Source organism: Phalacrocorax aristotelis, chromosome 28 (genome assembly GCF_949628215.1).
Source record: "Phalacrocorax aristotelis chromosome 28, bGulAri2.1, whole genome shotgun sequence".
Lineage (NCBI taxonomy): Eukaryota > Metazoa > Chordata > Aves > Suliformes > Phalacrocoracidae > Phalacrocorax > Phalacrocorax aristotelis.
This window is the reverse complement of record NC_134303.1, coordinates 1-24216: the sequence shown is the minus strand read 5'-3', so window position 1 is coordinate 24216 and position 24216 is coordinate 1.

Below are 24216 nucleotides of genomic sequence, written 5' to 3'. Positions count from 1 at the left end.
CTGGGAGAGAACTGGTATGTACTGGGAGGGAACTGGGATGTACTGGGAGGGAACTGGGTTGTACCGGGTGGAACTGGCAGGGATTTGGGATGTACCAGGATCTACTGGGATGTACTGGGAGGTAACTGTTATGTACTGGGAAGGAACAGGGAGGTAACTGGGATGTACTGGTAGGGAACTGGGATGTACTGGGAGGGAACTGGGACGTACTGTGAGGACACTGGGATGTACTGGTATGTACTGGGAGGGAAGTGTTATGTACTGAGGGGAACTGGGACGTACTGGGATGTACTGGGAGGGAACTGTGAAGTACTGGGATGTACTGGGAGTGAACTGGGAGGGAACTGGTATGTAGTAGGATGTACTGGGTGGGAACTGGGATGTACCAGGATGTACTGGGATGTAGTGGGAGGGAACTGGTATGTACTGGGAGGGAACTGGGATGTACTGGGATGTAGTGGGAGGGAACTGGGAGGGAACTGGGATGTACTGGGAGGGAACTGGGATGTACTGGGACATACTGGCAGGGAACTGGGATGTACTGGGAGGGGATTGGGACGGACTGGGAGGGAACTGGGATGTACTGGGCTGCACTGGTAGGGAACTGGGATGTACTGGGAGGAAACTGGAATGTCCCAGTTGACACCCACTTCCCTCCCAATTCCTCCCAGTATATCCCAGTTTCCTCCCAGTATATCCCAGTTTCCTCCCAGTACATCCCAGTAAATCCCAGCTCGCTGCCAGTACATGCCAATACATCGCTGTACATTCCAGTTCTGTTCCTGTACATCCCAATACATCCCCGTTCCATGCCAGTACATCCCAGTTCCCTACCAGTTCATCCCCGTACATCCCAATTCCCTCCCGGTTCACTACCACTTCTTTCCCAGTTCCGTCCCATTACATCCCAGTTCCGTCCCATTACATCCCAGTACATCCCAGGTCCCTCCCAGTACTGGGAGGGAACTGGGATGTACTGGGAGGCACTACAATGTGCGGGGATGCCCTGGGATGTACTGTGGAGGAACTAGGATGTACAGGCTTGTACTGGGTTGTACCGGGTGGAACTGGCAGGGATTTGGGATGTACCAGGATCTACTGGGATGTACTGGGAGGTAACTGTTATGTACTGGGAGTGAACTGGGAGAGAACTGGGACGTACTGGTAGGGAACTGGGATGTACTGTGAGGGAACTGGGACGTACTGTGAGGACACTGGGATGTACTGTTATGTACTGGGAGGGAAGTGTTATGTACTGAGGGGAACTGGGACGTACTGGGATGTACTGGGAGTGAACTGGGAGGGAACTGGTATGTAGTAGGATGTACTGGGTGGGAACTGGGATGTACCAGGATGTACTGGGATGTACTGGGAGGGAACTGGTATGTACTGGGAGGGAACTGGGATGTACTGGGAGGGAACTGGGATGTACTGGGATGTACTGGCAGGGAACTGGGATGTAATGGGAGGGGATTGGGATGTACTGGGAGGGAACTTGGATGTATTGGGAGGGAAGTGTTATGTACCACGGGGGAACTGGGACGTACTGGGATGTAGTGGGAGTGAACTGTGAAGTACTGGGATGTACTGTGAGGGAACTGGGATGTACTGGGAGGGAACTTTAAAGTACTGGGATGTACTTAGAGGAAACTGGGAGGCAACTGGCATGTACTGGGATGTACTGGAATGGAACTGGGAGTGAACTGTGTGTGAACTGGGAGGGAACTGGGATGTACTGTGAGGGAACTGGGATGTACTGGGAGGGATTGGGAGGGACTGGGAGGGCTCTGGGATGTACTGGGCTGCACTGGTAGGGAACTGGGATGTACTGGGAGGAAACTGGAATGTCCCAGTTGACACCCACTTCCCTCCCAATGCCTCCCAGTATATCCCAGTTTCCTCCCAGTATATCCCAGTAAATCCCAGTTCGCTCCCAGTACATCCCAATACATCGCCGTACATTCCAGTTCCGTTCCTGTCCATCCCAATACATCCCCGTTCCATGCCAGTACATCCCAGTTTCCTACCAGTTCATCCCCGTACATCCCAATTCCCTCCCGGTTCACTACCACTTCTTTCCCAGTTCCGTCCCATTACATCCCAGTTCCGTCCCATTACATCCCAGTACATCCCAGTTCCCTCCCAGTACATCCCAGGTCCCTCCCAGTACATCCCAGTTCCCTCCCAGTACTTGGAGGGACCTGGGATGTACTGGGAGGCACTACAATGTGCGGGGATGCCCTGGGATGTACTGTGGAGGAACTAGGATGTACAGGCTTGTACTGGGTTGTACCGGGTGGAACTGGCAGGGATTTGGGATGTACCAGGATCTACTGGGATGTACTGGGATGTACTGGGAGGTAACTGTTATGTACTGGGAAGGAACAGGGAGGGAACTGGGATGTACTGGTAGGGAACTGGGATGTACTGGGAGGGAACTGGGACGTACTGTGAGGACACTGGGATGTACTGGTATGTACTGGGAGGGAAGTGTTATGTACTGAGGGGAACTGGGACGTACTGGGATGTACTGGGAGGGAACTGTGAAGTACTGGGATGTACTGGGAGGGAACTGGGAGGGAACTGGTATGTAGTAGGATGTACTGGGTGGGAACTGGGATGTACCAGGATGTACTGGGATGTACTGGGAGGGAACTGGTATGTACTGGGAGGGAACTGGGATGTAGTGGGAGGGAACTGGGAGGGAACTGGGATGTACTGGGAGGGAACTGGTATGTACTGGGAGGGAACTGGGATGTACTGGGAGGGGATTGGGATGTACTGGGAGGGAACTTGGATGTATTGGGAGGGAAGTGTTATGTACCAAGGGGGAACTGGGACGTACTGGGATGTAGTGGGAGTGAACTGTGAAGTACTGGGATGTACTGTGAGGGAACTGGGATGTACTGGGAGGGAACTTTAAAGTACTGGGATGTACTTAGAGGAAACTGGGAGGCAACTGGCATGTACTGGGATGTACTGGAATGGAACTGGGAGTGAACTGTGTGTGAACTGGGAGGGAACTGGGATGTACTGTGAGGGAACTGGGATGTACTGGGATGTACTGGGAGGGACTGGGAGGGATCTGGGATGTACTGGGCTGCACTGGTAGGGAACTGGGATGTACTGGGAGGAAACTGGAATGTCCCAGTTGACACCCACTTCCCTCCCAATGCCTCCCAGTATATCCCAGTTTCCTCCCAGTATATCCCAGTAAATCCCAGTTCGCTCCCAGTACATCCCAATACATCGCCGTACATTCCAGTTCCGTTCCTGTCCATCCCAATACATCCCCGTTCCATGCCAGTACATCCCAGTTTCCTACCAGTTCATCCCCGTACATCCCAATTCCCTCCCGGTTCACTACCACTTCTTTCCCAGTGCCTCCCAATACATCCCAGTTCCGTCCCATTACATCCCAGTACATCCCAGTTCCCTCCCAGTACATCCCAGGTCCCTCCCAGTACTGGGAGGGAACTGGGATGTACTGGGAGGCACTACAATGTGCGGGGATGCCCTGGGATGTACTGTGGAGGAACTAGGATGTACAGGCTTGTACTGGGTTGTACCGGGTGGAACTGGCAGGGATTTGGGATGTACCAGGATCTACTGGGATGTACTGGGAGGTAACTGTTATGTACTGGGAAGGAACAGGGAGGGAACTGGGATGTACTAGTAGGGAACTGGGATGTACTGGGAGGGAACTGGGACGTACCGTGAGGACACTGGGATGTACTGGTATGTACTGGGAGGGAAGTGTTATGTACTGAGGGGAACTGGGACGTACTGGGATGTACTGGGAGGGAACTGTGAAGTACTGGGATGTACTGGGAGGGAACTGGGAGGGAACTGGTATGTAGTAGGATGTACTGGGTGGGAACTGGGATGTACCAGGATGTACTGGGATGTACTGGGAGGGAACTGGTATGTACTGGGAGGGAACTGGGATGTAGTGGGAGGGAACTGGGAGGGAACTGGGATGTACTGGGAGGGAACTGGTATGTACTGGGAGGGAACTGGGATGTACTGGGATGTACTGGCAGGGAACTGGGATGTACTGGGAGGGAACTGGGACGTACTGTGAGGACACTGGGATGTACTGGTATGTACTGAGGGGAACTGGGACGTACTGGGATGTACTGGGAGGGAACTGGGATGTACTGGGATGTACTTAGAGGGAACTGGGATGTACTGGGAGGGAACTGTGAAGTGCTGGGATGTACTGGGATGGAACTGGGAGGGAACTGGTATGTAGTAGGATGTACTGGGTGGGAACTGGGATGTTCCAGGATGTACTGGGATGTACTGGGAGAGAACTGGTATGTACTGGGAGGGAACTGGGATGTACTGGGAGGGAACTGGGTTGTACCGGGTGGAACTGGCAGGGATTTGGGATGTACCAGGATCTACTGGGATGTACTGGGAGGTAACTGTTATGTACTGGGAAGGAACAGGGAGGTAACTGGGATGTACTGGTAGGGAACTGGGATGTACTGGGAGGGAACTGGGACGTACCGTGAGGACACTGGGATGTACTGGTATGTACTGGGAGGGAAGTGTTATGTACTGAGGGGAACTGGGACGTACTGGGATGTACTGGGAGGGAACTGTGAAGTACTGGGATGTACTGGGAGTGAACTGGGAGGGAACTGGTATGTAGTAGGATGTACTGGGTGGGAACTGGGATGTACCAGGATGTACTGGGATGTAGTGGGAGGGAACTGGTATGTACTGGGAGGGAACTGGGATGTACTGGGATGTAGTGGGAGGGAACTGGGAGGGAACTGGGATGTACTGGGAGGGAACTGGGATGTACTGGGACATACTGGCAGGGAACTGGGATGTACTGGGAGGGGATTGGGACGGACTGGGAGGGAACTGGGATGTACTGGGCTGCACTGGTAGGGAACTGGGATGTACTGGGAGGAAACTGGAATGTCCCAGTTGACACCCACTTCCCTCCCAATTCCTCCCAGTATATCCCAGTTTCCTCCCAGTATATCCCAGTTTCCTCCCAGTATATCCCAGTTTCCTCCCAGTACATCCCAGTAAATCCCAGCTCGCTGCCAGTACATGCCAATACATCGCTGTACATTCCAGTTCTGTTCCTGTACATCCCAATACATCCCCGTTCCATGCCAGTACATCCCAGTTCCCTACCAGTTCATCCCCGTACATCCCAATTCCCTCCCGGTTCACTACCACTTCTTTCCCAGTGCCTCCCAATACATCCCAGTTCCGTCCCATTACATCCCAGTACATCCCAGGTCCCTCCCAGTACATCCCAGATCCCTCCCAGTACTGGGAGGGACCTGGGATGTACTGGGAGGCACTACAATGTGCGGGGATGCCCTGGGATGTACTGTGGAGGAACTAGGATGTACAGGCTTGTACTGGGTTGTACCGGGTGGAACTGGCAGGGATTTGGGATGTACCAGGATCTACTGGGATGTACTGGGAGGTAACTGTTATGTAATGGGAAGGAACACGGAGGGAACTGGGATGTACTGGGAGGGAACTGGGATGTACTGTGAGGGAACTGGGACGTACCGTGAGGACACTGGGATGTACTGGTATGTACTGGGAGGGAAGTGTTATGTACTGAGGGGAACTGGGACGTACTGGGATGTACTGGGAGGGAACTGTGAAGTACTGGGATGTACTGGGAGTGAACTGGGAGGGAACTGGTATGTAGTAGGATGTACTGGGTGGGAACTGGGATGTACCGGGAGGGAACTGGTATGTACTGGGAGGGAACTGGTATGTACTGGGAGGGAACTGGGATGTACTGGGATGTAGTGGGAGGGAACTGGGAGGGAACTGGTATGTACTGGGAGGGAACTGGGATGTACTGGGACATACTGGCAGGGAACTGGGATGTACTGGGAGGGGATTGGGACGGACTGGGAGGGAACTGGGATGTACTGGGCTGCACTGGTAGGGAACTGGGATGTACTGGGAGGAAACTGGAATGTCCCAGTTGACACCCACTTCCCTCCCAATGCCTCCCAGTATATCCCAGTTTCCTCCCAGTATATCCCAGTTTCCTCCCAGTACATCCCAGTAAATCCCAGCTCGCTGCCAGTACATGCCAATACATCGCTGTACATTCCAGTTCTGTTCCTGTCCATCCCAATACATCCCCGTTCCATGCCAGTACATCCCAGTTTCCTACCAGTTCATCCCCGTACATCCCAGTTCCCTCCCGGTTCACTACCACTTCTTTCCCAGTGCCTCCCAATACATCCCAGTTCCGTCCCATTACATCTCAGTACAGCCCAGTTCCCTCCCAGTACATCCCAGGTCCCTCCCAGTACTGGGAGGGAACTGGGATGTACTGGGAGGCACTACAATGTGCGGGGATGCCCTGGGATGTACTGTGGAGGAACTAGGAAGTCCAGGCTTGTACTCGGTTGTACCGGGTGGAACTGGGAGGGATTTGGGATGTACCAGGATCTACTGGGATGTACTGGGATGTACTTAGAGGGAACTGGGATGTACTGGGAGGGAACTGGGATGTACTGGGATGTACTTAGAGGGAACTGGGATGTACTGGGAGGGAACTGGGGTGTAGTGGGACATACTGGGATTGAACTGGGATGTACTGGGGTGTACTGGGAGGGAACTGTTATGTACCGAGGGGGAACTGGGATGTACTGGGAGTGAACTGTGAAGTACTGGGATGTACTTATCGGGAAGTGGGAGGGAACTTGGATGTAGTGGGAGAGAACTGGGATTTACTTGGAGGAAAGTGGCATGTACTGGGCTGTACTGGAATGGAACTGGGAGTGAACTGTGTGTGAACTGTGTGTGAACTGGGATGTACTGTGAGGGAACTGGGATGTACTGGGACAGACTGGGAGGGATCTGGGATGTACTGGGAGGGATCTGGGATGTACTGGGCTGCACTGGTAGGGAACTGGGATGTACTGGGAGGAAACTGGAATGTCCCAGTTGACACCCACTTCCCTCCCAGTGCCTCCCAGTATATCCCAGTTTCCTCCCAGTACATCCCAGTAAATCCCAGTTTGCTCCCAGTACATCCCAGTACATCGCAGTACATTCCAGTTCCGTGCCTGTACATCCCAATACATCCCCGTTCCATGCCAGTACATCCCAGTTCCCTACCAGTTCATCCCCGTACATCCCCATTCCCTCCCGGTTCACTACCACTTCTTTCCCAGTGCCTCCCAATACATCCCAGTTCCGTCCCATTACATCCCAGTACATCCCAGTTCCCTCCCAGTACATCCCAGTTCCCTCCCAGTACTGGGAGGGAACTGGGATGTACTGGGAGGCACTACAATGTGCGGGGATGCCCTGGGATGTACTGTGGAGGAACTAGGATGTACAGGCTTGTACTGGGTTGTACCGGGTGGAACTGGCAGGGATTTGGGATGTACCAGGATCTACTGGGATGTACTGGGAGGTAACTGTTATGTACTGGGAAGGAACAGGGAGGGAACTGGGATGTACTGGGAGGGACCTGGGATGTACTGGGAGGGAACTGGGACGTACTGTGAGGACACTGGGATGTACTGGTATGTACTGGGAGGGAAGTGTTATGTACTGAGGGGAACTGGGACGTACTGGGATGTACTGGGAGGGAACTGTGAAGTACTGGGATGTACTGGGAGGGAACTGGGAGGGAACTGGTATGTAGTAGGATGTACTGGGTGGGAACTGGGATGTACCAGGATGTACTGGGATGTAGTGGGAGGGAACTGGTATGTACTGGGAGGGAACTGGGATGTAGTGGGAGGGAACTGGGAGGGAACTGGGATGTACTGGGAGGGAACTGGTATGTACTGGGAGGGAACTGGGATGTACTGGGATGTACTGGCAGGGAACTGGGATGTACTGGGAGGGGATTGGGATGTACTGGGAGGGAACTTGGATGTATTGGGAGGGAAGTGTTATGTACCAAGGGGGAACTGGGACGTACTGGGATGTAGTGGGAGTGAACTGTGAAGTACTGGGATGTACTGTGAGGGAACTGGGATGTACTGGGAGGGAACTTTAAAGTACTGGGATGTACTTAGAGGAAACTGGGAGGCAACTGGCATGTACTGGGATGTACTGGAATGGAACTGGGAGTGAACTGTGTGTGAACTGGGAGGGAACTGGGATGTACTGTGAGGGAACTGGGATGTACTGGGATGTACTGGGAGGGACTGGGAGGGATCTGGGATGTACTGGGCTGCACTGGTAGGGAGCTGGGATGTACTGGGAGGAAACTGGAATGTCCCAGTTGACACCCACTTCCCTCCCAGTTTCCTCCCAGTATATCCCAGTTTCCTCCCAGTATATCCCAGTAAATCCCAGTTCGCTCCCAGTACATCCCAGTACATCGCAGTACATTCCAGTTCCGTTCCTGTCCATCCGAATACATCCCCGTTCCATGCCAGTACATCCCAGTTTCCTACCAGTTCATCCCCGTACATCCCAATTCCCTCCCGGTTCACTACCACTTCTTTCCCAGTTCTGTCCCATTACATCCCAGTTCCGTCCCATTACATCCCAGTACATCCCAGTTCCCTCCCAGTACATCCCAGGTCCCTCCCAGTACATCCCAGTTCCCTCCCAGTACTGGGAGGGACCTGGGATGTACTGGGAGGCACTACAATGTGCGGGGATGCCCTGGGATGTACTGTGGAGGAACTAGGATGTACAGGCTTGTACTGGGTTGTACCGGGTGGAACTGGCAGGGATTTGGGATGTACCAGGATCTACTGGGATGTACTGGGATGTACTGGGAGGTAACTGTTATGTACTGGGAAGGAACTGGTAGGGAACTGGGATGTACTGGGAGGGAACTGGGATGTACTGGGAGGGAACTGGGACGTACTGTGAGGACACTGGGATGTACTGGTATGTACTGAGGGGAACTGGGACGTACTGGGATGTACTGGGAGGGAACTGGGATGTACTGGGATGTACTTAGAGGGAACTGGGATGTACTGGGAGGGAACTGTGAAGTGCTGGGATGTACTGGGATGGAACTGGGAGGGAACTGGTATGTAGTAGGATGTACTGGGTGGGAACTGGGATGTTCCAGGATGTACTGGGATGTACTGGGAGAGAACTGGTATGTACTGGGAGGGAACTGGGATGTACTGGGAGGGAACTGGGTTGTACCGGGTGGAACTGGCAGGGATTTGGGATGTACCAGGATCTACTGGGATGTACTGGGAGGTAACTGTTATGTACTGGGAAGGAACAGGGAGGTAACTGGGATGTACTGGTAGGGAACTGGGATGTACTGGGAGGGAACTGGGACGTACTGTGAGGACACTGGGATGTACTGGTATGTACTGGGAGGGAAGTGTTATGTACTGAGGGGAACTGGGACGTACTGGGATGTACTGGGAGGGAACTGTGAAGTACTGGGATGTACTGGGAGTGAACTGGGAGGGAACTGGTATGTAGTAGGATGTACTGGGTGGGAACTGGGATGTACCAGGATGTACTGGGATGTAGTGGGAGGGAACTGGTATGTACTGGGAGGGAACTGGGATGTACTGGGATGTAGTGGGAGGGAACTGGGAGGGAACTGGGATGTACTGGGAGGGAACTGGGATGTACTGGGACATACTGGCAGGGAACTGGGATGTACTGGGAGGGGATTGGGACGGACTGGGAGGGAACTGGGATGTACTGGGCTGCACTGGTAGGGAACTGGGATGTACTGGGAGGAAACTGGAATGTCCCAGTTGACACCCACTTCCCTCCCAATTCCTCCCAGTATATCCCAGTTTCCTCCCAGTATATCCCAGTTTCCTCCCAGTACATCCCAGTAAATCCCAGCTCGCTGCCAGTACATGCCAATACATCGCTGTACATTCCAGTTCTGTTCCTGTACATCCCAATACATCCCCGTTCCATGCCAGTACATCCCAGTTCCCTACCAGTTCATCCCCGTACATCCCAATTCCCTCCCGGTTCACTACCACTTCTTTCCCAGTTCCGTCCCATTACATCCCAGTTCCGTCCCATTACATCCCAGTACATCCCAGGTCCCTCCCAGTACATCCCAGTTCCCTCCCAGTACTGGGAGGGAACTGGGATGTACTGGGAGGCACTACAATGTGCGGGGATGCCCTGGGATGTACTGTGGAGGAACTAGGATGTACAGGCTTGTACTGGGTTGTACCGGGTGGAACTGGCAGGGATTTGGGATGTACCAGGATCTACTGGGATGTACTGGGAGGTAACTGTTATGTACTGGGAGTGAACTGGGAGAGAACTGGGACGTACTGGTAGGGAACTGGGATGTACTGTGAGGGAACTGGGACGTACTGTGAGGACACTGGGATGTACTGTTATGTACTGGGAGGGAAGTGTTATGTACTGAGGGGAACTGGGACGTACTGGGATGTACTGGGAGTGAACTGGGAGGGAACTGGTATGTAGTAGGATGTACTGGGTGGGAACTGGGATGTACCAGGATGTACTGGGATGTACTGGGAGGGAACTGGTATGTACTGGGAGGGAACTGGGATGTACTGGGAGGGAACTGGGATGTACTGGGATGTACTGGCAGGGAACTGGGATGTAATGGGAGGGGATTGGGATGTACTGGGAGGGAACTTGGATGTATTGGGAGGGAAGTGTTATGTACCACGGGGGAACTGGGACGTACTGGGATGTAGTGGGAGTGAACTGTGAAGTACTGGGATGTACTGTGAGGGAACTGGGATGTACTGGGAGGGAACTTTAAAGTACTGGGATGTACTTAGAGGAAACTGGGAGGCAACTGGCATGTACTGGGATGTACTGGAATGGAACTGGGAGTGAACTGTGTGTGAACTGGGAGGGAACTGGGATGTACTGTGAGGGAACTGGGATGTACTGGGAGGGATTGGGAGGGACTGGGAGGGCTCTGGGATGTACTGGGCTGCACTGGTAGGGAACTGGGATGTACTGGGAGGAAACTGGAATGTCCCAGTTGACACCCACTTCCCTCCCAATGCCTCCCAGTATATCCCAGTTTCCTCCCAGTATATCCCAGTAAATCCCAGTTCGCTCCCAGTACATCCCAATACATCGCCGTACATTCCAGTTCCGTTCCTGTCCATCCCAATACATCCCCGTTCCATGCCAGTACATCCCAGTTTCCTACCAGTTCATCCCCGTACATCCCAATTCCCTCCCGGTTCACTACCACTTCTTTCCCAGTTCCGTCCCATTACATCCCAGTTCCGTCCCATTACATCCCAGTACATCCCAGTTCCCTCCCAGTACATCCCAGGTCCCTCCCAGTACATCCCAGTTCCCTCCCAGTACTTGGAGGGACCTGGGATGTACTGGGAGGCACTACAATGTGCGGGGATGCCCTGGGATGTACTGTGGAGGAACTAGGATGTACAGGCTTGTACTGGGTTGTACCGGGTGGAACTGGCAGGGATTTGGGATGTACCAGGATCTACTGGGATGTACTGGGATGTACTGGGAGGTAACTGTTATGTACTGGGAAGGAACAGGGAGGGAACTGGGATGTACTGGTAGGGAACTGGGATGTACTGGGAGGGAACTGGGACGTACTGTGAGGACACTGGGATGTACTGGTATGTACTGGGAGGGAAGTGTTATGTACTGAGGGGAACTGGGACGTACTGGGATGTACTGGGAGGGAACTGTGAAGTACTGGGATGTACTGGGAGGGAACTGGGAGGGAACTGGTATGTAGTAGGATGTACTGGGTGGGAACTGGGATGTACCAGGATGTACTGGGATGTACTGGGAGGGAACTGGTATGTACTGGGAGGGAACTGGGATGTAGTGGGAGGGAACTGGGAGGGAACTGGGATGTACTGGGAGGGAACTGGTATGTACTGGGAGGGAACTGGGATGTACTGGGAGGGGATTGGGATGTACTGGGAGGGAACTTGGATGTATTGGGAGGGAAGTGTTATGTACCAAGGGGGAACTGGGACGTACTGGGATGTAGTGGGAGTGAACTGTGAAGTACTGGGATGTACTGTGAGGGAACTGGGATGTACTGGGAGGGAACTTTAAAGTACTGGGATGTACTTAGAGGAAACTGGGAGGCAACTGGCATGTACTGGGATGTACTGGAATGGAACTGGGAGTGAACTGTGTGTGAACTGGGAGGGAACTGGGATGTACTGTGAGGGAACTGGGATGTACTGGGATGTACTGGGAGGGACTGGGAGGGATCTGGGATGTACTGGGCTGCACTGGTAGGGAACTGGGATGTACTGGGAGGAAACTGGAATGTCCCAGTTGACACCCACTTCCCTCCCAATGCCTCCCAGTATATCCCAGTTTCCTCCCAGTATATCCCAGTAAATCCCAGTTCGCTCCCAGTACATCCCAATACATCGCCGTACATTCCAGTTCCGTTCCTGTCCATCCCAATACATCCCCGTTCCATGCCAGTACATCCCAGTTTCCTACCAGTTCATCCCCGTACATCCCAATTCCCTCCCGGTTCACTACCACTTCTTTCCCAGTGCCTCCCAATACATCCCAGTTCCGTCCCATTACATCCCAGTACATCCCAGTTCCCTCCCAGTACATCCCAGGTCCCTCCCAGTACTGGGAGGGAACTGGGATGTACTGGGAGGCACTACAATGTGCGGGGATGCCCTGGGATGTACTGTGGAGGAACTAGGATGTACAGGCTTGTACTGGGTTGTACCGGGTGGAACTGGCAGGGATTTGGGATGTACCAGGATCTACTGGGATGTACTGGGAGGTAACTGTTATGTACTGGGAAGGAACAGGGAGGGAACTGGGATGTACTAGTAGGGAACTGGGATGTACTGGGAGGGAACTGGGACGTACCGTGAGGACACTGGGATGTACTGGTATGTACTGGGAGGGAAGTGTTATGTACTGAGGGGAACTGGGACGTACTGGGATGTACTGGGAGGGAACTGTGAAGTACTGGGATGTACTGGGAGGGAACTGGGAGGGAACTGGTATGTAGTAGGATGTACTGGGTGGGAACTGGGATGTACCAGGATGTACTGGGATGTACTGGGAGGGAACTGGTATGTACTGGGAGGGAACTGGGATGTAGTGGGAGGGAACTGGGAGGGAACTGGGATGTACTGGGAGGGAACTGGTATGTACTGGGAGGGAACTGGGATGTACTGGGATGTACTGGCAGGGAACTGGGATGTACTGGGAGGGGATTGGGATGTACTGGGAGGGAACTTGGATGTATTGGGAGGGAAGTGTTATGTACCAAGGGGGAACTGGGACGTACTGGGATGTAGTGGGAGTGAACTGTGAAGTACTGGGATGTACTGTGAGGGAACTGGGATGTACTGGGAGGGAACTTTAAAGTACTGGGATGTACTTAGAGGAAACTGGGAGGCAACTGGCATGTACTGGGATGTACTGGAATGGAACTGGGAGTGAACTGTGTGTGAACTGGGAGGGAACTGGGATGTACTGTGAGGGAACTGGGATGTACTGGGATGTACTGGGAGGGACTGGGAGGGATCTGGGATGTACTGGGCTGCACTGGTAGGGAGCTGGGATGTACTGGGAGGAAACTGGAATGTCCCAGTTGACACCCACTTCCCTCCCAGTTTCCTCCCAGTATATCCCAGTTTCCTCCCAGTATATCCCAGTAAATCCCAGTTCGCTCCCAGTACATCCCAGTACATCGCAGTACATTCCAGTTCCGTTCCTGTCCATCCGAATACATCCCCGTTCCATGCCAGTACATCCCAGTTTCCTACCAGTTCATCCCCGTACATCCCAATTCCCTCCCGGTTCACTACCACTTCTTTCCCAGTTCTGTCCCATTACATCCCAGTTCCGTCCCATTACATCCCAGTACATCCCAGTTCCCTCCCAGTACATCCCAGGTCCCTCCCAGTACATCCCAGTTCCCTCCCAGTACTGGGAGGGACCTGGGATGTACTGGGAGGCACTACAATGTGCGGGGATGCCCTGGGATGTACTGTGGAGGAACTAGGATGTACAGGCTTGTACTGGGTTGTACCGGGTGGAACTGGCAGGGATTTGGGATGTACCAGGATCTACTGGGATGTACTGGGATGTACTGGGAGGTAACTGTTATGTACTGGGAAGGAACTGGTAGGGAACTGGGATGTACTGGGAGGGAACTGGGATGTACTGGGAGGGAACTGGGACGTACTGTGAGGACACTGGGATGTACTGGTATGTACTGAGGGGAACTGGGACGTACTGGGATGTACTGGGAGGGAACTGGGATGTACTGGGATGTACTTAGAGGGAACTGGGATGTACTGGGAGGGAACTGTGAAGTGCTGGGATGTACTGGGATGGAACTGGGAGGGAACTGGTATGTAGTAGGATGTACTGGGTGGGAACTGGGATGTACCAGGATGTACTGGGATGTACTGGGAGAGAACTGGTATGTACTGGGAGGGAACTGGGATGTACTGGGAGGGAACTGGGTTGTACCGGGTGGAACTGGCAGGGATTTGGGATGTACCAGGATCTACTGGGATGTACTGGGAGGTAACTGTTATGTACTGGGAAGGAACAGGGAGGTAACTGGGATGTACTGGTAGGGAACTGGGATGTACTGGGAGGGAACTGGGACGTACTGTGAGGACACTGGGATGTACTGGTATGTACTGGGAGGGAAGTGTTATGTACTGAGGGGAACTGGGACGTACTGGGATGTACTGGGAGGGAACTGTGAAGTACTGGGATGTACTGGGAGTGAACTGGGAGGGAACTGGTATGTAGTAGGATGTACTGGGTGGGAACTGGGATGTACCAGGATGTACTGGGATGTAGTGGGAGGGAACTGGTATGTACTGGGAGGGAACTGGGATGTACTGGGATGTAGTGGGAGGGAACTGGGAGGGAACTGGGATGTACTGGGAGGGAACTGGGATGTACTGGGACATACTGGCAGGGAACTGGGATGTACTGGGAGGGGATTGGGACGGACTGGGAGGGAACTGGGATGTACTGGGCTGCACTGGTAGGGAACTGGGATGTACTGGGAGGAAACTGGAATGTCCCAGTTGACACCCACTTCCCTCCCAATTCCTCCCAGTATATCCCAGTTTCCTCCCAGTATATCCCAGTTTCCTCCCAGTACATCCCAGTAAATCCCAGCTCGCTGCCAGTACATGCCAATACATCGCTGTACATTCCAGTTCTGTTCCTGTACATCCCAATACATCCCCGTTCCATGCCAGTACATCCCAGTTCCCTACCAGTTCATCCCCGTACATCCCAATTCCCTCCCGGTTCACTACCACTTCTTTCCCAGTTCCGTCCCATTACATCCCAGTTCCGTCCCATTACATCCCAGTACATCCCAGGTCCCTCCCAGTACTGGGAGGGAACTGGGATGTACTGGGAGGCACTACAATGTGCGGGGATGCCCTGGGATGTACTGTGGAGGAACTAGGATGTACAGGCTTGTACTGGGTTGTACCGGGTGGAACTGGCAGGGATTTGGGATGTACCAGGATCTACTGGGATGTACTGGGAGGTAACTGTTATGTACTGGGAGTGAACTGGGAGAGAACTGGGACGTACTGGTAGGGAACTGGGATGTACTGTGAGGGAACTGGGACGTACTGTGAGGACACTGGGATGTACTGTTATGTACTGGGAGGGAAGTGTTATGTACTGAGGGGAACTGGGACGTACTGGGATGTACTGGGAGTGAACTGGGAGGGAACTGGTATGTAGTAGGATGTACTGGGTGGGAACTGGGATGTACCAGGATGTACTGGGATGTACTGGGAGGGAACTGGTATGTACTGGGAGGGAACTGGGATGTACTGGGAGGGAACTGGGATGTACTGGGATGTACTGGCAGGGAACTGGGATGTAATGGGAGGGGATTGGGATGTACTGGGAGGGAACTTGGATGTATTGGGAGGGAAGTGTTATGTACCACGGGGGAACTGGGACGTACTGGGATGTAGTGGGAGTGAACTGTGAAGTACTGGGATGTACTGTGAGGGAACTGGGATGTACTGGGAGGGAACTTTAAAGTACTGGGATGTACTTAGAGGAAACTGGGAGGCAACTGGCATGTACTGGGATGTACTGGAATGGAACTGGGAGTGAACTGTGTGTGAACTGGGAGGGAACTGGGATGTACTGTGAGGGAACTGGGATGTACTGGGAGGGATTGGGAGGGACTGGGAGGGCTCTGGGATGTACTGGGCTGCACTGGTAGGGAACTGGGATGTACTGGGAGGAAACTGGAATGTCCCAGTTGACACCCACTTCCCTCCCAATGCCTCCCAGTATATCCCAGTTTCCTCCCAGTATATCCCAGTAAATCCCAGTTCGCTCCCAGTACATCCCAATACATCGCCGTACATTCCAGTTCCGTTCCTGTCCATCCCAATACATCCCCGTTCCATGCCAGTACATCCCAGTTTCCTACCAGTTCATCCCCGTACATCCCAATTCCCTCCCGGTTCACTACCACTTCTTTCCCAGTTCCGTCCCATTACATCCCAGTTCCGTCCCATTACATCCCAGTACATCCCAGTTCCCTCCCAGTACATCCCAGGTCCCTCCCAGTACATCCCAGTTCCCTCCCAGTACTTGGAGGGACCTGGGATGTACTGGGAGGCACTACAATGTGCGGGGATGCCCTGGGATGTACTGTGGAGGAACTAGGATGTACAGGCTTGTACTGGGTTGTACCGGGTGGAACTGGCAGGGATTTGGGATGTACCAGGATCTACTGGGATGTACTGGGATGTACTGGGAGGTAACTGTTATGTACTGGGAAGGAACAGGGAGGGAACTGGGATGTACTGGTAGGGAACTGGGATGTACTGGGAGGGAACTGGGACGTACTGTGAGGACACTGGGATGTACTGGTATGTACTGGGAGGGAAGTGTTATGTACTGAGGGGAACTGGGACGTACTGGGATGTACTGGGAGGGAACTGTGAAGTACTGGGATGTACTGGGAGGGAACTGGGAGGGAACTGGTATGTAGTAGGATGTACTGGGTGGGAACTGGGATGTACCAGGATGTACTGGGATGTACTGGGAGGGAACTGGTATGTACTGGGAGGGAACTGGGATGTAGTGGGAGGGAACTGGGAGGGAACTGGGATGTACTGGGAGGGAACTGGTATGTACTGGGAGGGAACTGGGATGTACTGGGAGGGGATTGGGATGTACTGGGAGGGAACTTGGATGTATTGGGAGGGAAGTGTTATGTACCAAGGGGGAACTGGGACGTACTGGGATGTAGTGGGAGTGAACTGTGAAGTACTGGGATGTACTGTGAGGGAACTGGGATGTACTGGGAGGGAACTTTAAAGTACTGGGATGTACTTAGAGGAAACTGGGAGGCAACTGGCATGTACTGGGATGTACTGGAATGGAACTGGGAGTGAACTGTGTGTGAACTGGGAGGGAACTGGGATGTACTGTGAGGGAACTGGGATGTACTGGGATGTACTGGGAGGGACTGGGAGGGATCTGGGATGTACTGGGCTGCACTGGTAGGGAACTGGGATGTACTGGGAGGAAACTGGAATGTCCCAGTTGACACCCACTTCCCTCCCAATGCCTCCCAGTATATCCCAGTTTCCTCCCAGTATATCCCAGTAAATCCCAGTTCGCTCCCAGTACATCCCAATACATCGCCGTACATTCCAGTTCCGTTCCTGTCCATCCCAATACATCCCCGTTCCATGCCAGTACATCCCAGTTTCCTACCAGTTCATCCCCGTACATCCCAATTCCCTCCCGGTTCACTACCACTTCTTTCCCAGTGCCTCCCAATACATCCCAGTTCCGTCCCATTACATCCCAGTACATCCCAGTTCCCTCCCAGTACATCCCAGGTCCCTCCCAGTACTGGGAGGGAACTGGGATGTACTGGGAGGCACTACAATGTGCGGGGATGCCCTGGGATGTACTGTGGAGGAACTAGGATGTACAGGCTTGTACTGGGTTGTACCGGGTGGAACTGGCAGGGATTTGGGATGTACCAGGATCTACTGGGATGTACTGGGAGGTAACTGTTATGTACTGGGAAGGAACAGGGAGGGAACTGGGATGTACTAGTAGGGAACTGGGATGTACTGGGAGGGAACTGGGACGTACCGTGAGGACACTGGGATGTACTGGTATGTACTGGGAGGGAAGTGTTATGTACTGAGGGGAACTGGGACGTACTGGGATGTACTGGGAGGGAACTGTGAAGTACTGGGATGTACTGGGAGGGAACTGGGAGGGAACTGGTATGTAGTAGGATGTACTGGGTGGGAACTGGGATGTACCAGGATGTACTGGGATGTACTGGGAGGGAACTGGTATGTACTGGGAGGGAACTGGGATGTAGTGGGAGGGAACTGGGAGGGAACTGGGATGTACTGGGAGGGAACTGGTATGTACTGGGAGGGAACTGGGATGTACTGGGATGTACTGGCAGGGAACTGGGATGTACTGGGAGGGGATTGGGATGTACTGGGAGGGAACTTGGATGTATTGGGAGGGAAGTGTTATGTACCAAGGGGGAACTGGGACGTACTGGGATGTAGTGGGAGTGAACTGTGAAGTACTGGGATGTACTGTGAGGGAACTGGGATGTACTGGGAGGGAACTTTAAAGTACTGGGATGTACTTAGAGGAAACTGGGAGGCAACTGGCATGTACTGGGATGTACTGGAATGGAACTGGGAGTGAACTGTGTGTGAACTGGGAGGGAACTGGGATGTACTGTGAGGGAACTGGGATGTACTGGGATGTACTGGGAGGGACTGGGAGGGATCTGGGATGTACTGGGCTGCACTGGTAGGGAACTGGGATGTACTGGGAGGAAACTGGAATGTCCCAGTTGACACCCACTTCCCTCCCAATGCCTCCCAGTATATCCCAGTTTCCTCCCAGTATATCCCAGTAAATCCCAGTTCGCTCCCAGTACATCCCAATACATCGCCGTACATTCCAGTTCCGTTCCTGTCCATCCCAATACATCCCCGTTCCATGCCAGTACATCCCAGTTCCCTACCAGTTCATCCCCGTACATCCCAATTCCCTCCCGGTTCACTACCACTTCTTTCCCAGTGCCTCCCAATACATCCCAGTTCCGTCCCATTACATCCCAGTACATCCCAGTTCCCTCCCAGTACATCCCAGGTCCCTCCCAGTACTGGGAGGGAACTGGGATGTACTGGGAGGCACTACAATGTGCGGGGATGCCCTGGGATGTACTGTGGAGGAACTAGGATGTACAGGCTTGTACTGGGTTGTACCGGGTGGAACTGGCAGGGATTTGGGATGTACCAGGATCTACTGGGATGTACTGGGAGGTAACTGTTATGTACTGGGAAGGAACAGGGAGGGAACTGGGATGTACTAGTAGGGAACTGGGATGTACTGGGAGGGAACTGGGACGTACCGTGAGGACACTGGGATGTACTGGTATGTACTGGGAGGGAAGTGTTATGTACTGAGGGGAACTGGGACGTACTGGGATGTACTGGGAGGGAACTGTGAAGTACTGGGATGTACTGGGAGTGAACTGGGAGGGAACTGGTATGTAGTAGGATGTACTGGGTGGGAACTGGGATGTACCAGGATGTACTGGGATGTAGTGGGAGGGAACTGGTATGTACTGGGAGGGAACTGGGATGTACTGGGATGTAGTGGGAGGGAACTGGGAGGGAACTGGGATGTACTGGGAGGGAACTGGGATGTACTGGGACATACTGGCAGGGAACTGGGATGTACTGGGAGGGGATTGGGACGGACTGGGAGGGAACTGGGATGTACTGGGCTGCACTGGTAGGGAACTGGGATGTACTGGGAGGAAACTGGAATGTCCCAGTTGACACCCACTTCCCTCCCAATGCCTCCCAGTATATCCCAGTTTCCTCCCAGTATATCCCAGTTTCCTCCCAGTACATCCCAGTAAATCCCAGCTCGCTGCCAGTACATGCCAATACATCGCTGTACATTCCAGTTCTGTTCCTGTACATCCCAATACATCCCCGTTCCATGCCAGTACATCCCAGTTCCCTACCAGTTCATCCCCGTACATCCCAATTCCCTCCCGGTTCACTACCACTTCTTTCCCAGTGCCTCCCAATACATCCCAGTTCCGTCCCATTACATCCCAGTACATCCCAGGTCCCTCCCAGTACTGGGAGGGAACTGGGATGTACTGGGAGGCACTACAATGTGCGGGGATGCCCTGGGATGTACTGTGGAGGAACTAGGATGTACAGGCTTGTACTGGGTTGTACCGGGTGGAACTGGCAGGGATTTGGGATGTACCAGGATCTACTGGGATGTACTGGGAGGTAACTGTTATGTAATGGGAAGGAACAGGGAGGGAACTGGGATGTACTGTGAGGGAACTGGGACGTACCGTGAGGACACTGGGATGTACTGGTATGTACTGGGAGGGAAGTGTTATGTACTGAGGGGAACTGGGACGTACTGGGATGTACTGGGAGGGAACTGTGAAGTACTGGGATGTACTGGGAGGGAACTGGGAGGGAACTGGTATGTAGTAGGATGTACTGGGTGGGAACTGGGATGTACCGGGAGGGAACTGGGATGTACTGGGAGGGAACTGGTATGTACTGGGAGGGAACTGGGATGTACTGGTAGGGAACTGGGATGTACTGTGAGGGAACTGGGACGTACTGTGAGGACACTGGGATGTACTGGTATGTACTGGGAGGGAAGTGTTATGTACTGAGGGGAACTGGGACGTACTGGGATGTACTGGGAGGGAACTGTGAAGTACTGGGATGTACTGGGAGTGAACTGGGAGGGAACTGGTATGTAGTAGGATGTACTGGGTGGGAACTGGGATGTACCAGGATGTACTGGGATGTAGTGGGAGGGAACTGGTATGTACTGGGAGGGAACTGGGATGTACTGGGATGTAGTGGGAGGGAACTGGGAGGGAACTGGGATGTACTGGGAGGGAACTGGGATGTACTGGGACATACTGGCAGGGAACTGGGATGTACTGGGAGGGGATTGGGACGGACTGGGAGGGAACTGGGATGTACTGGGCTGCACTGGTAGGGAACTGGGATGTACTGGGAGGAAACTGGAATGTCCCAGTTGACACCCACTTCCCTCCCAATGCCTCCCAGTATATCCCAGTTTCCTCCCAGTATATCCCAGTTTCCTCCCAGTACATCCCAGTAAATCCCAGCTCGCTGCCAGTACATGCCAATACATCGCTGTACATTCCAGTTCTGTTCCTGTACATCCCAATACATCCCCGTTCCATGCCAGTACATCCCAGTTCCCTACCAGTTCATCCCCGTACATCCCAATTCCCTCCCGGTTCACTACCACTTCTTTCCCAGTGCCTCCCAATACATCCCAGTTCCGTCCCATTACATCCCAGTACATCCCAGGTCCCTCCCAGTACTGGGAGGGAACTGGGATGTACTGGGAGGCACTACAATGTGCGGGGATGCCCTGGGATGTACTGTGGAGGAACTAGGATGTACAGGCTTGTACTGGGTTGTACCGGGTGGAACTGGCAGGGATTTGGGATGTACCAGGATCTACTGGGATGTACTGGGAGGGAACTGGTATGTACTGGGAAGGAACAGGGAGGGAACTGGGATGTACTGGTAGGGAACTGGGATGTACTGGGAGGGAACTGGGACGTACCGTGAGGACACTGGGATGTACTGGTATGTACTGGGAGGGAAGTGTTATGTACTGAGGGGAACTGGGACGTACTGGGATGTACTGGGAGGGAACTGTGAAGTACTGGGATGTACTGGGAGGGAACTGGGAGGGAACTGGTATGTAGTAGGATGTACTGGGTGGGAACTGGGATGTACCAGGATGTACTGGGATGTACTGGGAGGGAACTGGTATGTACTGGGAGGGAACTGGGATGTACTGGGACATACTGGCAGGGAACTGGGATGTACTGGGAGGGGATTGGGACGGACTGGGAGGGAACTGGGATGTACTGGGCTGCACTGATAGGGAACTGGGATGTACTGGGAGGAAACTGGAATGTCCCAGTTGACACCCACTTCCCTCCCAATGCCTCCCAGTATATCCCAGTTTCTTCCCAGTATATCCCAGTTTCCTCCCAGTACATCCCAGTAAATCCCAGTTCGCTCCCAGTACATCCCAGTACATCGCAGTACATTCCAGTTCCGTTCCTGTACATCCCAATACATCCCCGTTCCATGCCAGTACATCCCAGTTCCCTACCAGTTCATCCCCGTACATCCCAATTCCCTCCCGGTTCACTACCACTTCTTTCCCAGTGCCTCCCAATACATCCCAGTTCCGTCCCATTACATCCCAGTTCCGTCCCATTACATCCCAGTACATCCCAGGTCCCTCCCAGTACTGGGAGGGAACTGGGATGTACTGGGAGGCACTACAATGTGCGGGGATGCCCTGGGATGTACTGTGGAGGAACTAGGATGTACAGGCTTGTACTGGGTTGTACCGGGTGGAACTAGCAGGGATTTGGGATGTACCAGGATCTACTGGGATGTACTGGGATGTACTGGGAGGTAACTGTTATGTACTGGGAGTGAACTGGGAGGTAACTGGGACGTACTGGTAGGGAACTGGGATGTACTGTGAGGGAACTGGGATGTACTGTGAGGACACTGGGATGTACTGTTATGTACTGGGAGGGAAGTGTTATGTACTGAGGGGAACTGGTGCGTACTGGGATGTACTGGGAGTGAACTGGGAGGGAACTGGTATGTAGTAGGATGTACTGGGTGGGAACTGGGATGTACCAGGATGTACTGGGATGTACTGGGAGGGAACTGGTATGTACTGGGAGGGAACTGGGATGTACTGGGAGGGAACTGGGATGTACTGGGATGTACTGGCAGGGAACTGGGATGTAATGGGAGGGGATTGGGATGTACTGGGAGGGAACTTGGATGTATTGGGAGGGAAGTGTTATGTACCACGGGGGAACTGGGACGTACTGGGATGTAGTGGGAGTGAACTGTGAAGTACTGGGATGTACTGTGAGGGAACTGGGATGTACTGGGAGGGAACTTTAAAGTACTGGGATGTACTTAGAGGAAACTGGGAGGCAACTGGCATGTACTGGGATGTACTGGAATGGAACTGGGAGTGAACTGTGTGTGAACTGGGAGGGAACTGGGATGTACTGTGAGGGAACTGGGATGTACTGGGATGTACTGGGAGGGACTGGGAGGGATCTGGGATGTACTGGGCTGCACTGGTAGGGAACTGGGATGTACTGGGAGGAAACTGGAATGTCCCAGTTGACACCCACTTCCCTCCCAATGCCTCCCAGTATATCCCAGTTTCCTCCCAGTATATCCCAGTAAATCCCAGTTCGCTCCCAGTACATCCCAATACATCGCCGTACATTCCAGTTCCGTTCCTGTCCATCCCAATACATCCCCGTTCCATGCCAGTACATCCCAGTTTCCTACCAGTTCATCCCCGTACATCCCAATTCCCTCCCGGTTCACTACCACTTCTTTCCCAGTGCCTCCCAATACATCCCAGTTCCGTCCCATTACATCCCAGTACATCCCAGTTCCCTCCCAGTACATCCCAGGTCCCTCCCAGTACTGGGAGGGAACTGGGATGTACTGGGAGGCACTACAATGTGCGGGGATGCCCTGGGATGTACTGTGGAGGAACTAGGATGTACAGGCTTGTACTGGGTTGTACCGGGTGGAACTGGCAGGGATTTGGGATGTACCAGGATCTACTGGGATGTACTGGGAGGTAACTGTTATGTAATGGGAAGGAACAGGGAGGGAACTGGGATGTACTGGGAGGGAACTGGGATGTACTGTGAGGGAACTGGGACGTACCGTGAGGACACTGGGATGTACTGGTATGTACTGGGAGGGAAGTGTTATGTACTGAGGGGAACTGGGACGTACTGGGATGTACTGGGAGGGAACTGTGAAGTACTGGGATGTACTGGGAGTGAACTGGGAGGGAACTGGTATGTAGTAGGATGTACTGGGTGGGAACTGGGATGTACCGGGAGGGAACTGGGATGTACCGGGAGGGAACTGGTATGTACTGGGAGGGAACTGGGATGTACTGGGATGTAGTGGGAGGGAACTGGGAGGGAACTGGGATGTACTGGGAGGGAACTGGGATGTACTGGGACATACTGGCAGGGAACTGGGATGTACTGGGAGGGGATTGGGACGGACTGGGAGGGAACTGGGATGTACTGGGCTGCACTGGTAGGGAACTGGGATGTACTGGGAGGAAACT